Source organism: Cupressus sempervirens, chromosome 10 (genome assembly GCF_028749045.1).
Source record: "Cupressus sempervirens isolate cs-2001-9-10 chromosome 10, ASM2874904v1, whole genome shotgun sequence".
In the NCBI taxonomy this organism is placed as follows: domain Eukaryota; kingdom Viridiplantae; phylum Streptophyta; class Pinopsida; order Cupressales; family Cupressaceae; genus Cupressus; species Cupressus sempervirens.
Genome location: NC_143127.1, coordinates 736743217 through 736758897, shown reverse-complemented (window position 1 = coordinate 736758897; position 15681 = coordinate 736743217). Strand labels below are relative to the sequence as shown.

At 33.8% G+C, this 15681-nt stretch overlaps 1 pseudogene; it reads right to left on the bottom strand.

Annotated features, from left to right (window-relative positions):
- Window positions 1-15681, bottom strand: part of LOC149535961 (26S proteasome regulatory subunit S10B homolog B-like) — a 135670-nt pseudogene that overhangs the window by 9390 nt on the left and 110599 nt on the right.

The following is a 15681-nucleotide window of genomic DNA, read 5'->3' as shown; positions in this document are numbered from 1 at the left end:
TAGCTTGTCCTGTTCTCGAGTGAGATTGATAGCAAAATCATCTAAAGATGGCATGGTGAATTGAGTACTAAGTGCACCCTTAGTAGCATAGAAGGTAGAGACAAACACAAAATATTCTGAACTTAGCTTAGAGAGAATACTAAGAATCAGTTGCTCATCTTTCTTTTCAATTCCACATTGTTTTAACTGTAGCCTTAGTGATTTTAATTTGGTGAAGAAATCTTGGATTGTGTTGAAATTTCCTGGACTTAAACTAATTAATTCATTTTCCAACATATGACCCCTCATTGAATCTTGTGTGCCAAATAGTGTCTCTAGCTTTGTCCATACTTCATTTGGTGTATCCAAAGACTCAATGTGAAATAGAAAGTCACGAGAAACATACAAACACAATGTTCCGTATGCCTCATCACATTTGTTAAACCACTTAGGCTTGTCTTCATCTTTAGTAGGTTCAGTTTCAAGTCCCATAGTTACCCTATTTAATCCAACTTTCTTTAAGTGATTTTTCATGTGTGATTTTCACTCAAAGTAATTGTATGGAGTTAGGATGGGCATATTTTTTTGATCCATGATGAAGAAATGCTAAAAAAGAAGAGAACCCAGCCACGACAATGCTGCCCCCCCCCTTTTTACTCAATCAAAGAACCCCCCCCCCCCCCAAAAAAAAAAAGAAATATGATTTGGCACTTTATTTTAGTGCGTTTACAACTACCACTAGAAAGAAATACTTAGTCGTCTTGATTTCAATGCATTACAAACCCTCATGAAGAGCATATGCTAAAAGTGAAACTTGGGCACAATAATTAAAGAAATAAATAACACCACTGCGATCTACTCAAAAAATCATGCATTGTCAAAAAAAGAATCGCCTCGATACGAGGTCGTATGAGAAAGTTATGATCCTCCGAAGTTTCCAAAACGAGAACTGTGCACAGTCACGACTGAGAATTTGCAATTTCTGAAGAATTCATGCATGAAAATCAAAAAACAACTCCACTAGTGAATAGAGCACAAAAAAATAGCCAAGTTCATAACAAGAATCATGAAAATCGGAGTCCGTATGAGCAAGAACGAGACATTTGAAAACTACGTTCAAATCTGCGACTGCCAACGGAGAGGGGTATTGCTGTAGCTTTCTGCGCTAGATCCTGCAAATTATAGAGATTGCATGCAAAATCTAAAAGATACCCAGATGGTTTTTTGGTGCTACGAACAAAACTCAAAAAGCGTTTTCCTTGTTGATGTACAGAAGATGTTGCTGTAGTGTAAATCAAACGCCTTTAATAGTAAAAAATGGCTCCAAAAATCAAGAAACGACCCTAGCAACCAAATTATGACATGAAAATGCTAGATCAGCTTCCTAAGTCCATCAATGGCATGCTGGAACCTGCAATACTGATTGAAACCTCCAAATATGCAAGTTGGTTGTCAGATTTGAGATTGAAACCCTAGAGAAAAATCATTTTTGTCAAAAATTTTCTGATTCTCAGGATCATCCAAAGATGCAAGAGAAGAGCATACTTCGTTTTTCAAAAAATTACAATAAAGTTTATTAGCCCCACCCAAAATCTCTCGACTAAGGAAACTAAAATCTACTCTTGCACATAGAAAAGCTCTGATACCATGTTAGAATCTGAAAAGATTAATAACCTATAAAACTAGTGCAAAGAATAAATATCTAAACTATGAATGCAAATGATACAAAATCAAAATAGCATCATCGAGTTAGTCTCCAAGTAATGCAAATGCTGGAAGCAAAATAGCATTAAGAGGATGTAAAAACAAGAGATGCAAATACAAGCTAGGTAGCATGCTTATATAGGCTAGGAAGAGCGAGGAGGTGGCAACACCAACCAATGAGGAGCAACCATCTATCGGACTAAAGATAGCAAAGTATCTTTCCAAGATAGCTAATGGATGCTCACATGTAGGAAGGTGACACCTCACAACCATTCACCTAATAAGACATGCTTTATTAACCTAAGCGAGATTATTAAAAGTGTAGGAAAAACCTAGCAAAATAGGAAAAATAAAAAACTACACTAACAATAATGAGAAAATGTAAGACTAGGCATAAAATGTAAATTGGATATAATCAACACAAATAGTAGCTAGGTGAATAAAAGGACCTAGCTGCCAAAATTGGGATAAAAATGTTTGGACTGTGTAGACATAGTGCCTAAGGTGTCTGATGTATATATTTAAAATGGATCCAAGATCAAGATGTCACACTTATCATCTCCTTGAAATTTTGTTAGAAATGTTTTGAACTATGTGGCCAAGCCACATAGTCTTGAGTTTTCTGCCCCTTCAAAGTCTAAGTCTATTCATCTCATTTTATGCCTTTTGAATCTGCAATATTGCATTGCTACATCTAAATTCCTACACACAAGGAGGAAAAAAATGTTAGGTTCTATAGGGGCTTGTTTATTTATATGATTTCAATGTCCTATTCTTTCTTTCTATAACTCTATTATGATGCGGAGAACAAAGAGTTGCCTTATGTCTATGAATGTCATAATTTGAACAAAATTTATCACTAGAACAAATTTCATTGCGATTATTAGTCTTGAATCATTTTATTTTCTTTTCAATCTGCAGCGCAACCATTTCTTTATAATCATTAAATAGATTAAAAATTTTATATTAACTTTATTAAAAATAAACCCATCTCTTAATATAATAATCAATAAATGAAACATAATATGTGGATTTTCCAATGAAAGGAACATCTACAAGATTGAACACATCAAATGAATAAGATTCAACATACCACAAAATTTACGAGAAAGGTAAGAAATGAATGTGGTTTTGTTTTCCATAAATGCAACACTCATAGAAATCAAAATCAATATCACAATAATTCAATCCTTAAACAAGGTTTTTATTTCTCAAGATACTTAGACCCTTTTCTCTAATGTATACATGTCTTTGGTGCCATAACATAGTCTTATCTACTGGTGTTTTTTATCCACAAGAAAAAGCACCCTTAGGTAGCCAAAATCCACAACCATCTATTGAAGGTGAAATTCTCCTGTCTTCCAACAAATTATCTTTTAGAGTTTTTGGTTTCTTTACAACAATCCCAAGATCAAAGAAATACCAAGATAACTTCCATAAGAGAATGTCAAGAAGATTGCATCACAATGCAAGATGGTGATATTGCTAGTGGACATGAAAATGTACATAATGAACCTTGCATATATAGGCAAGATGAATATGGAGGATTAGACAAGATCATGGCAAGTGTTTTAATCATATGGAATTAAGAACCTATCACCACATAAGGTGGAAAAATGACCTAGTTTGATAACCCTACTAAAGGGGGAAGCTTTAGTTGAGGTGGATAAGTGATAACATAGCCATTGAAAGTTGAGATGGTCCTAGAGTATAATGTGATTGCTAAGTAAACTTAAAAGGAATGTGTAGTAAGGGCCTAAGTGAGGTTATCACTAGCTACAATACATTAATCACACCAACACTCGCATCAAGTACAACTTAGAGAGTACACTTATTATGCATGGATGTAATATGGGTCTCATGTGCTAGGTCATGTTAAGCACCCATGTACAATGCAAACACAATCTCTCACAAATAGAGAAAACCATAAAACTACAAGAAAACAAGCTCCTCTCCAAAAAAGAGAAAATAAACAATCAAATAATGATGCATCAAGGACTATATACATCAGGTATATTGCAATTAAGTATCCTCATAGGAAGGAAAAAGAGAGACATGATACCCCACACCCAATGAAGAAGCTCCAAGATTGATGAAGTATGCTTGGAAATAAAAGATGATGTAATATCTATAAAAACCATATCTTATCTTCTTTTAGGAAGAAACAAGTCCACTGACTAATGGATAAGTCACTCCATGACCAAATAAAAGGAGGAAGTCCCCAAATGCACATCTCTAAAAATTGAATAGGAATCTCCAAGCTCAAAGGATCCATCACATAGGCATGATCAAACTAGACCATGAATGTGCAAACCAAGAAAATGAGAAGAATAATGTATGATGGTTTCCAAAGAAGGTGGAGAAGAATCTCTAAGTATGATGAAGCTTCCATCAAAGAGAAAAGAACCCTTCTCAAGTACATCTCCCAAATCTGCAATATGAGTCTCAATAAAACTTTTTAAAAATGTCATCCAAGTATTCATACCATTGTAAGGTCTGAAACACTATGACTATCTTGATAAAGAGTAGAACTCAAGTCCAAATAAGTAGGAGGTGGATTATGAAGCTCAACACTTGCTCAAGAGAAAAATGACTCAAATGCCCAAACTTCTACTTACAAACATAACTCACCGTTGATGAAAAATATCAGAAACATCATCATCAACATGAGAAATTTTTGAAAAGGAAGATAAATGTGATGAACAATCCACAACACATGTAGCTATGACATCTTTAATCTCTATGTCCCTAATTAGACACAGTTAAGAGTGAACTCAATCAATTTACCTTTTTTGCTGTGATTAATTTGATAAACTGAAAGAAGATTAGTGGTCAATGATGATACAAAATAAGCATCATTAATGTCCCCTATGTTGGAAGTGCACCAATGTCCCTTGTTGGATTCGTGACATGGTTTAACATCCTCAATGGTTGTATCAAACATTAACATGTCAATATTCCTAGAGAAACATCAACCACATTAGTAACAAGTCGTATTAGAGCTTTGTCACATGTTTGAATCTCCTTCATGAGTGACATGAGCCTACAATGAGTAGAACTAGGCAAATTTTTCATAGCGTGCCAATGTCCCTCATGTGATTCATGACATGGTTTAACTGCTTCCTATGAATTCTACAAGTATAATGGTTGTATCATACATTGAGAGGTTGATCTTTTGGTGCAATGATAACCACACTTGTAGCAATACCTCACCCATGTCAATGAAACCTTTCCCAAAAACCTTAATGTATGTGTTGTTACCCATCAATATGTTGGGAGAATTAGAAGACTCAACAGAAGAGAACATGTCCATAAAAGATGTTGTATTATTAGAGACATTTGAATCAAGAAGGCATCTCCCTTCTTTAGGATGTATGCAATCCATGGGTGCTTTACGTTTCATCTTATCATGTCATGTGGACGTCTTACAATTCTTGAGTGTGTATATGAAAAAATTTCTAAATATAATAAAGAAGGAGACATTAATTAGGTCAACATGACATTGTTCTTCTAAAGAAGGTTTGTGAGTTCATCAATCTTTGTATTGTGACACCTATTCTCACCATGTCCTAAAATTTTACAATAATAACATTTAAATTTCTTTTTAGATGATTCTCTTTAGATAAGATAAGATAAGATAAATATATTAATGTCCAACAAGAGACCACAACACGGGTCTATGGGATTGGCAGCTTACAACCAAGAAGATAACACCAAACAGAATACAAATGATGTCGACAAAAGAGCAAGAACAAACCTAAACCTAAAAAAGAAGATGAAGAAGAGAGCAAGAGTCACACAAACCAGATTAGGGATCCTTCCTTGAAGGGAAGAAGGGCAACAATGAATGAGAGGATGGGGGCTATGTTTTGTCGCTGATTGTTATAGGAGGAGTGTCATTGGCGAAGAGGAGCACTATGAAAGGTTTCATTGATCTAGATTGGCTGGTGTTAGGGAAACTTTATGGTCACTTCGTACCCTAGACAAGAAATAAGGGTGAGAAGAAGATCGTGACAAGTTGTACCTGGGTCTGACCCACGAGAAAAGATAGCTATAAAGTGTGATCATGAAGCTATATGGATTCACGAAGATAGAGCACAAGGAAACATTGATCTGTGTACCTGAAGAATTTTGAGAGGGATCTTCACTCTCTAAACAAACAATAGAATCTCCCTATGATCTTGTAGTATATGGGGCATCTGAAAATGAAATGGGTCTTAGATTTTGCCTCCGCCATGGTACAAAGTCTACAAACCTGATCCTCTCTATTGATATGGTGCTCGGTCTGAATTTGGAGTGGGTGAGAGTCCACCCTGAAGGAGCCAAGAGAGATATGTAGGGCATGGGTCCACTATCTATGTAAGTAGTCAAGGCACCAAATGATCCCATCTCGAATATCCAAGAAGTGTTCGGCATAGAATGCCATCCTAAGGCGTAAACCCCTTGAAGGATCAACCCAGGTTTGGATAATATATTGTTTGTAGATGTCGAGTCTGACATATTTGTTCAACTCCTATCAAGAGGGGAGGAGGTGAGCTAGAGTGTCCAGTGAGAATTGGTAGGGAAGGAAATAGTTGATGTCTATCCCGACTGATCTTAGTAGGATAGTAGCCTGAGCATACCAACAATAGGCCCTAGAGGTAGGATTAGAATCTATAATAGAAATTGAAGAGTAGCATGCCAAGTGAGGGTATCTATGTTGGCCTTTGGTAGAGTCCGCAAAGCCACAAAGGTGGTGGAGGAGCTAGATCAAGTAAAAAATGGCCTCTAATATGAAAGGGTGGGCACCAAACTCAGCCAAAATAACACTATGGGGGATGGATCAATGGTTTTTGATAATTCAATAGAGGAGAAAAAATTGAATATTCTTGATTGAGGCCTAATACGAGTCTAACAAAGAAGGCCACCATACCACTGAACCATAGAGCACTGTGGGTCTGACTAAGGAATCTAGGAGGGATAACTTAGTCGAGGTGTCCTAGAAGTGATTTGTAAAGCACTGTCTCTCAAGCATAGCAAGGGAACCCAAACCTTTGAAAATTCAAGGTTGAATGATTGATCGCAAGCTGAAATGGGGCCCAAAAAACTTAACCCCAAGGTATGTGTAAGATGAAGCAATCTCAACTTCTCGACCCTAGAAGTGGAAATGGAGATGTGAGGGCTTTAGAATGTTGAAGAACATAACATGGGTCTTCTCAAGGTTCACAACCAACTATCTTAAGTCACAAAAAGATGCAATTCTATCAAGGAGCCTTTGAAGCCCCTTAGGAGAAGAAGCTAAAAGAGCTACATCATTAGAAAAAAGGAGGACAAAGATCAATACCTGGTGTAGATGGCAGCTGCCACTAGGGATGAGGAGTCACTGAGAAAGGCCTCAAGCTTGTCAATGTAGATCTCAAAAAAGGTGGGTGAGAGTGGGAAATCCTATTTCACCCCAAGACTCAGAAGTATGTTGTGAGGGAGAATCCTCAGCTCTCTCATTAAACTTAGAAACCTTATTCTTCCTTTGTTCTTTTCCACTTAAAGCCTACGGAGTTGAGTCCTCTGCAATAACTATTTGAGGCTTTGAAAACTTCAATGTACCCATGTGTGCCAACTTTTCTTTTTTCCTTGTTAGTTGGGTTGCATATCCATTAAGAGAATACTTTTTGCCTGCACTAGAAAGAGCATCCATAGTAGCATAAATGTAGACAAAAAAATTGAATAACAAGGGTCTAACTTTGAGAGAATAGAGATAATCAATTATTCATATTCTCGAGTAACCCTAATATTAGATAGCTACAATATGAGATAATTATGTTTAGAGAAGTTCTAGATATTTTCAAAATGACTAGGATTGAGGCCCTATAGTTCATCTTCTAACTTGAAATTTCCCACCTTATGTAGCTTACCAAAAAGAATCTCTAAGGTAGTCTAAATATCATTATGATGTTTCCAAGATCACATGATATCTCAAATAAGGAGAAATACACAATAAGAGTGCCAATAAATTCATCTCTTCAATCAAAAAATTTCCTCTTTTCTAAAGCACCCATGAGCTTTGGATCATGATCAAAAGTGATTCTATGCAACTTTTTTGTTAGCAAAAAATTATCCATTTTCTTTTTCCACTCATAATAGTTATACATATTTAATAGTAAACCTTTTGACAAATCCACAATGAAAGAGTTGAATAGAATATTTGATTACCCCTCACAACACAAGGAATTGAACTTCTTTATACAAGAGAAAGTGACCAACCTTTTGTAAATCTACAACAATGAACTCAAAATCAATATAGTAACTAGTTGACATTAGAAATTTCTAAAAGTAAATTTGCAAATTGTGCATGAATATAAGTGTCGTTCTCCTCAATACCTTCTTAGTGTAACTTGAATCACAAAAAATGGAGTCCAAAACCAAAAGTTATGAGCTAGAGAGCACAAAAAAAGAGTTAACTTTAATTTAAAAAAAAAGCATAAAACAAAAAATAACTAAAAAATAATTGCATCATGATGAAGCTGGCAGAATCAACTTTACATCTATATCTCATTTGTAAAATTACACCATTGTTTGTAAAAGTTACACCAATTTGGAAAACAATGTCTATTTTAAACACTTGGAGCAAATCAAATCCCACTGTGACACTTACCTTGTCTTCCCATGCTATTGCTTACGTATATTTTGTGCTTAAATTTAAGCAGTTAAGTGTTTCCATAAAATTTTTGAAGTGTCTAAAAAGGATAATTTAGAATATTTAGCTATTTTAGTGGAGAAACTATTATGTAGCAATTGGAAATAAGCTACGGTAAAAGAGGAGGGGCTGAAAATAAGCAGTGGCTGCTTATTACTAAAAGCACCATGTGGCTCCACAAATTTCTTTCCCTCTTTTTAAAAAATATTTTATTTCTAATTTTTTCTCTGTAAAAGTATCATTATTTCAATTAATTCAGATTTCAAATATTGTGCTTAAAAATAAGTGACAAATATATATTCATGGGGCCACTAGCTCCACAATTATTTCCTAAAAATATTGAGTGGTCACTGCTAGCCAAAATAAGCTAAGCAATGGCATGGGAACATTCTCTTAGTAGCTATAAGGGGATTGGATATGCAACTTTTTTGTTAGAAACAAAATCTCCATTTTCTTTTTTCACTTATAATTGTTATACACAGTTAAAAGTAAAACTTTTGACAAATCCACGATGAATTAGTACAATAGAACAATTGATCACCCCTCACAATGCAAGTAATTGAAGCTTTTTGTACAAGATAAAGTGACATGACTTTTGCAAATCTACAAAATGTACTCAAAATAATTTTAGTAATTGATTAACATTAGGAAATTCTAATATCAAATTTGTAAAATGCGCATGAAAGAAGTGACATTCTCCTCAATACCTTCTTGATGCAACTTGTGTTAGAATATTTAGAATAACTGAGAGGGGTGGGGAGGGGGGGCAAATTATTTATCCAAGGTATTGAAAAAAAAAACACTTAAACAACTTCACATCTTAACATTCAATAGCTCAGTCTCTATAGTAAACTCTTTAGTAAACTTAAACTAGCAATCCATTGTCTTAAATATAACAAACTTGTAGAATGTAAACATTAACAATAAATCACCACAAATAACATCCACACAAGTTTGACATTAGGATTTACGTGGAAATCCAATTTGAGAAAAACCACCAGTAACATGTCACCAATCTTTCACTCTTATGAATTGAGCTATGTTAGAAGCCAACTTGTTAAAGCTTACAAAACACACTGTTAAATGTGACCTTGTTAAAGGATTTAATTAGGTCCTATTAGGAGTGGCCTTGTTTGAGGACTTTAGAGCATTCCACACTACTAGATTTGGGTTTGAATTGTGACGACATGTCGTCACAATTGCGATGGCCACTTGTCACCTGAGTGATAGTAGCCCCCGTCAGACTTTTGCTATCACAAATTGTGATGGTAAGCTAGTCTATCGCAATTGGGACACCTAAAGCTGTCACAATTTGGAAAAAATAAAGAGGAAGAGTACCTCTTCATACCGTCGTAATTGGGATGACCGAATGTCGCAATTATGAAAACCTACATTTTTAGTGTGTCGTCGCACTTGAGACAGAGTTGCTACAAGCTTGATGGGCATTTGTTAGATTGGACATCACAATGATGAAAATTTTATTCAAGTGATGGCAATCTGACATAAGTTACAAACATAGGTGTGATGATGTGTGACGAAAATGCTATGAGAGGGATGACTTCCTGTCAGGTAAGACGTTGCAATTGTGATGACTCATTGCATTATCAAAAAAATAATTTGGTAGTTCCAATATTCTATTGTTAGTTCCTACCATTGTAGAGAACTCTAGAGGCATAGGCATCCCGAGGAATTTGTAACCATGTTTTCATTTTCCACCTTTAAATAAAGTTGGCTTGCATACCGTTTTAGCTAAATTCCCCAAATTGACACAACCATCTTCAACATAATTCCACACGGGTTGAATTTCCTATTTCATCTATCATTGTGGACTTCACTCGTAAATTTTTGGTAGCGAAAAGATGAAGAAGTTGGTAGAACAAATTGTAAAAAGCATGTGTGTAACATATGTAGATCTCTCACTTATAATGTCTTCTCTCCATTATAGTTACGATAGGAATGAGGTACTGGACTATTTGATAAAGTGTCTTGTGAGTAGTTATTTCAGATGCAAGGTGAAATTGTAGGAAAGTGCACAAAGTGAATAAAGTTTTATCCTGCCACCTTTTACATTTTCTCCACCTTGGTTGAGGTCTCCATGCATGCAGACACACCCTAAATCTCATTTCAACCTATGGGCCAAAGGAAAAGCCTTAAATCAACATTTTAATATATTTTAAAGCATGATTGACATTGAAACAATATGGATTGTATTGGAATTTCAAAACAATGCCTAACAACATTTCATCAAAATTTTGAAAAGAAAAGTGTGACTTAAGTCTTAAGCAAAATAAGGACCACACTAGTGCAATTATCACATTGTTTGTATCACATTGTCTACCACTTGAACATACAATATTTCTCAAATAAGGCCAAACACAACTTTTGTATGTTTGTTTTGAATTAAAAAATAAATATTTAATACATATATCAAGTCTTGAACAACTTGACTCCAGTTTCTTTGCTTCATTCAACTTGCAAACAACCTGAATGTAAAAGATAAGTACAAGTTATAGGCTAGAGAGCACAAGCAACTCCAATTTTATAATTTGCTAAATAGAAAGGGAAAGAAAATTCACCTTCATAAAATCTTCCTGGATTACATAATCACACTCTGCACGGATGGCTGCCATACCAACTTCTATACAAATGTTATGAAGATCTGCTCAATTGAAGCCCTGATAAAAGTTGAAATAATCTCAGCTATACTGTAAGTAATCAAACAACAATCACCAACTCCAGAACAGACCAGTGTAGCATTGATTAAAACTCAAATATTTTGGATAAATTTCAAATTATTAAAGAAATAGAACAAGACCTCGAAAAGCTTTAGAACAACTTCATAATCTATGTCTCCATGTTTTGCAATCCTTGCATCATGTATTTTTAGTACTTCCATTCTTGCTTGTTCTTTTGGAAGTGGAATCTCAATCTTTCTATCCAAACGACTAGGTCTAATAAGGGCCGGGTCCAATTAATCAGGATGATTTGTTGCCATGATCATTTTTACCTACATTTAATGTTAAAATTAACAAGATTTTTAGGTCACAATGAAAAATACACTACCTTGAAGAATCTTAAGTAAGTTAAATAATAGAGTTTCTTGTTTAATGCAGTTGATTGACAATTTCAGTAGCTTAAGCACCTTAAAACAAAATACCTTTCCTAATTGATCAAAATCATCTAGTTGGTTAAGCAATTCCATTAAAATTCTTTGAATTTCTTGATCAACACTTGTTCCTTTACTAAGAACAACGTCCACCAATTGCATCAAGTTCATCCATAAATATGATGCATGGCTACAACAAAGCCTCACTATAACATTAAGCATTTCATTTATATTAATCAAAATACTTGTTAGGAGATTGCAATGCAATTACTAAGAGGAATAGGGTTGTAGGCATATAGAGAAATACTTTTTAGTGTCAATACCTTCAAATTCTTAGATGTGATGAGGTAATAATTCAACATACACAATGTTTTGAAATAAAATAAAACTATTATTATATATAAAAAAAATATTAGCATTTGTAATTATATTAACAAACACCAAAAAATAGTCTTTTGATGTTCAAATGAATAAGAAGTCATACCTGGTCATCTTGTGCATAACCAAACATTTATGTGATCAACCTTGCACTTTTGCTAATATATTTATCTATTTTAGCACTTGAAACCACCTAAAAAATAGTATTACAAAAAGAAGGCATAAATCAAACCTTAGGTACAAAAAATAAGAAAGCTAGACTGCATAAAATGGATATCAAAAAAGATAAGCTACAACCTTAAGGAAATTGGCATCAATGTTACTAACAATATCTCTTGCCAATAGTGTCTTTCCCATTCCAAGATCACCATATAGAAGTACTCCCTGAAATTGGAGAAAAAATAATCAACCTCTATGATTCCAACAAGAAAAAAAAAACATGCAAGTTGAACTTTACATAAACAACTAATTACCATGATTAATTTGCACCTCACACAAATTTTAACTTAGGAGATTTGATTCCAACCTTAAGAAAGAGTTCATGATTCATTAAAGGAAGTTCAATAGACTCTCTCAGCTCCCTGATTTGATCTACTAATCCTCCTACTGCTGAGTAGCTCACATTGCCAAGATCCTCATGTAGCATATTATAAACAACAGGGTCCACTTGCATCCAATATACATAAACAAAATGATTAGCCTTTTTCTAGAAAATCCCTTCAAAGATTCTGATATAATTTGTGCTTATTAACAACTTGATGATGTGAGATTCTAATGATAGGTACCTCATGAGGAAGAGCCCTCATTATTGTAAGTGTTGTCATGTCAGGAACAAAACATGTGCCTATAGTGAGCTTATCTTTATCTACCTTTTTCTGACACCCAACAACATATCTTGGCTCACTATTAGCTTTCACAACTATTGTACAAAGAAAATTTCATAATCCTAAAATTAGAAAAACTAATTTACTTCAATAGTACAAGCATGAATAGTTGACTATTATTTTTAAAAAAATCAAACATCCACTAGAGGTAGAATCATAGATTCATAGGTGATACAAAAATTAGAATGATAGTGAAATAAAGTATGATCCTACCACATCCACATTTCCCTATTATGAATATTCAAGAAATGTAAGAATGTTTGAAGGGGATTTTTTGAAGTAACCTAAAAATTATGGGAAAAATATTTCAAAATGGAAATAACAAGGATCAAGGATAGGAGCAATAGATGAGGATACATCCAAATGGGGGATAAGAAACCTAGAAAATAAATATGAGCATATTTATTAAATTATATCTTTTCTTCACCTTTTAAACTAAATTTATGCATTTGATTGCATGTTGAAAATATAAATATCATATAGAAGAATGTATGATATTGATGCAAAGCAATAAAGAAAAAACTATCTAATGGTCCTTGATTAATTTTCCAACTGTAGCCATGCCAAAACATGTCATTTTTACAATATTATATCAATCAGTCACATTTCCAACAATATTTGTGCATTTGATTACATGTCAAATATGTAAATATCATGGATACTAAATGTGTGATATTGATATGAAGCAATCAAGGAAAAACTATCTAGCGGACCTCGATTACTTTTTTGATTGTACCTATGTTTAAAAAATATCATACTTTTCTGATTATACCCATGCTAAAACATGTCATACTTACTCTACTATATCATCTAGTCACCTTTACAAAACTATTTAACCAGTTGATTACACATCAAATATGTAAATGTCAGGACTATTGAGACAAAAAATGACAATCGAGGAAAAACTATCTAATGGTGATTGACCAATTTTTCAAGTCTAACCATGTATGACAATGAACCAAGTACAAATTTAAGGAAACTATTAAGTAATAAACCAAGATGCTAGTATGTTTCTCTATGAACTTCGTCACATTCAAAGGAAGATAAACTACCCATACACACCAGTACATAAAATAAAATGAGAGATTAAACATGAAACTACATATTGCTCTATTATGGAAAAAAAAAGGTGTATCTATAGGACATAATTACACTTCAGTTGTTATTTGGAAGTCATAATAAATGGAAAAGGTTACATGGAAAAGCTAAAAATTTAAAAGGTTCATTGGACCATTTTTTTCTTCAACTATTTTTTTTTCCTTTCAAAACTTCAATTTCGTTATTCTCTTTTGTATAACTACTTGTGCAATGTCAATGGAAAGGCCTATTCTAGGGGTCCCTATTGACTAAAATAAGAAAGGAAAAGATCATCTAATTTCATTTCTATTAGAAAATAGCTCCATTCGATCTAAATATACAAGAAAAAAATTCTACCTTTGAAGCACAATGACCAGTTGCAACCTCATCTATTGCCAAGCTCTGCCTTAATGGTGTTTCATGAGAAGCTATGAACATGAGCTTTATATTTATTGAAAACATTTTAGTCTCCTCAACACTACTATCTTCTTCTTCTTTTGAGTTCTCCTCCTTTGGACATGGAAGGAAAAGTCTCCTAAGCTCTCAGTTATACAAATATCTACAATTCTTATCTTCCCAATAGTAAGCAGAAGCGAGATAAATCCCAACAACATCAATTCTGCAAGAAATTCAGAAGAAATCAAGTTAAATACTTTAATTATGTTATTTACATTAGATCATGCTTTCTAATATCTTTCTCTTATTTATATGATGAATCATAGAATGTGATCCAAGACATTGATGCAAAAATAACAATGCAATCAAACATGATTGCAGATAAATAGAAACAATATAATACCTTAGAGAGGAATAATTTGAGGCAATCCCATAGAAAACCATTCTTTTGAATACTTCATACATTGCAACTAAATTTCATAATTCAATGAGTTTGACTATGGTGTCCTTCCACATTACCTGAAACCAAGAGATTCACATAGTTAGTTGTCATGCAATCATAGGTTAATGTTGAGCTTCACTTGGTTTTGAGAATAGTTTAATATTCTCTACTAATTAGGGCCAACCACGTGAAGGTGGAAGCTCATTTTCCACCACCCCCCCTCTAACATCTAAATCCCCCATTAACATCTAAAATTCAATCATTCTATTAATAAAATGTAACATTCATGAATTATCACATGATAACATTCATTAACAGATAAGTTTCGTTAGAACACTCACATTAACATAGAACATAAGATTCATTAGAACATTCACATGAACATTTAATAGAACATAAATAAAACATCTAGACATAAACATCAGTCATTATCAAATAAGTTACATTGTTCATATGAATCATTTCTTTTTTTTCTTTTTTTCTTCTTTTGTCCTTCCCTATATTATTGTAGAGGAATATCCATGTCATCATCGATATTTCTTCTCACTCATGGATGTGTAATCATTGTCTTTTGCAAAGGTGGGTTCTTTGCAATAACAAATATAAGGGTAAAATTTTAAAAAGTTGAGACTTTAAAGATTTTAAAGAACATTGTAGTGCTCTTTACCTTGTCCAACCAAATCATCTTGCCCACTAGTTTGGACCTCAACAAGCTCATCAAGAAGAACCTCTGCATCCCCTGCAACTGCAATACAAGGTCTTATTCTTCATCCATCTCATCATCACAATCATCATCATCATCGACATCATCATTGGTTGTATTACATAAACCATGTGCTACCTAACCCATTGACCCAACATTTAATATTGAAAATTATAATTCTTTTCCCCAATATTAAGTAATTACATGAAATATTATCACAATGTTACAATACAACTCATCAAGTATATCCTATGGGAATATTTACATATTGCATGCCCATCTAGGTGGTCCTAGATATAAAATTACGTAATAAAATAATATAGCAATCAATTACACAAT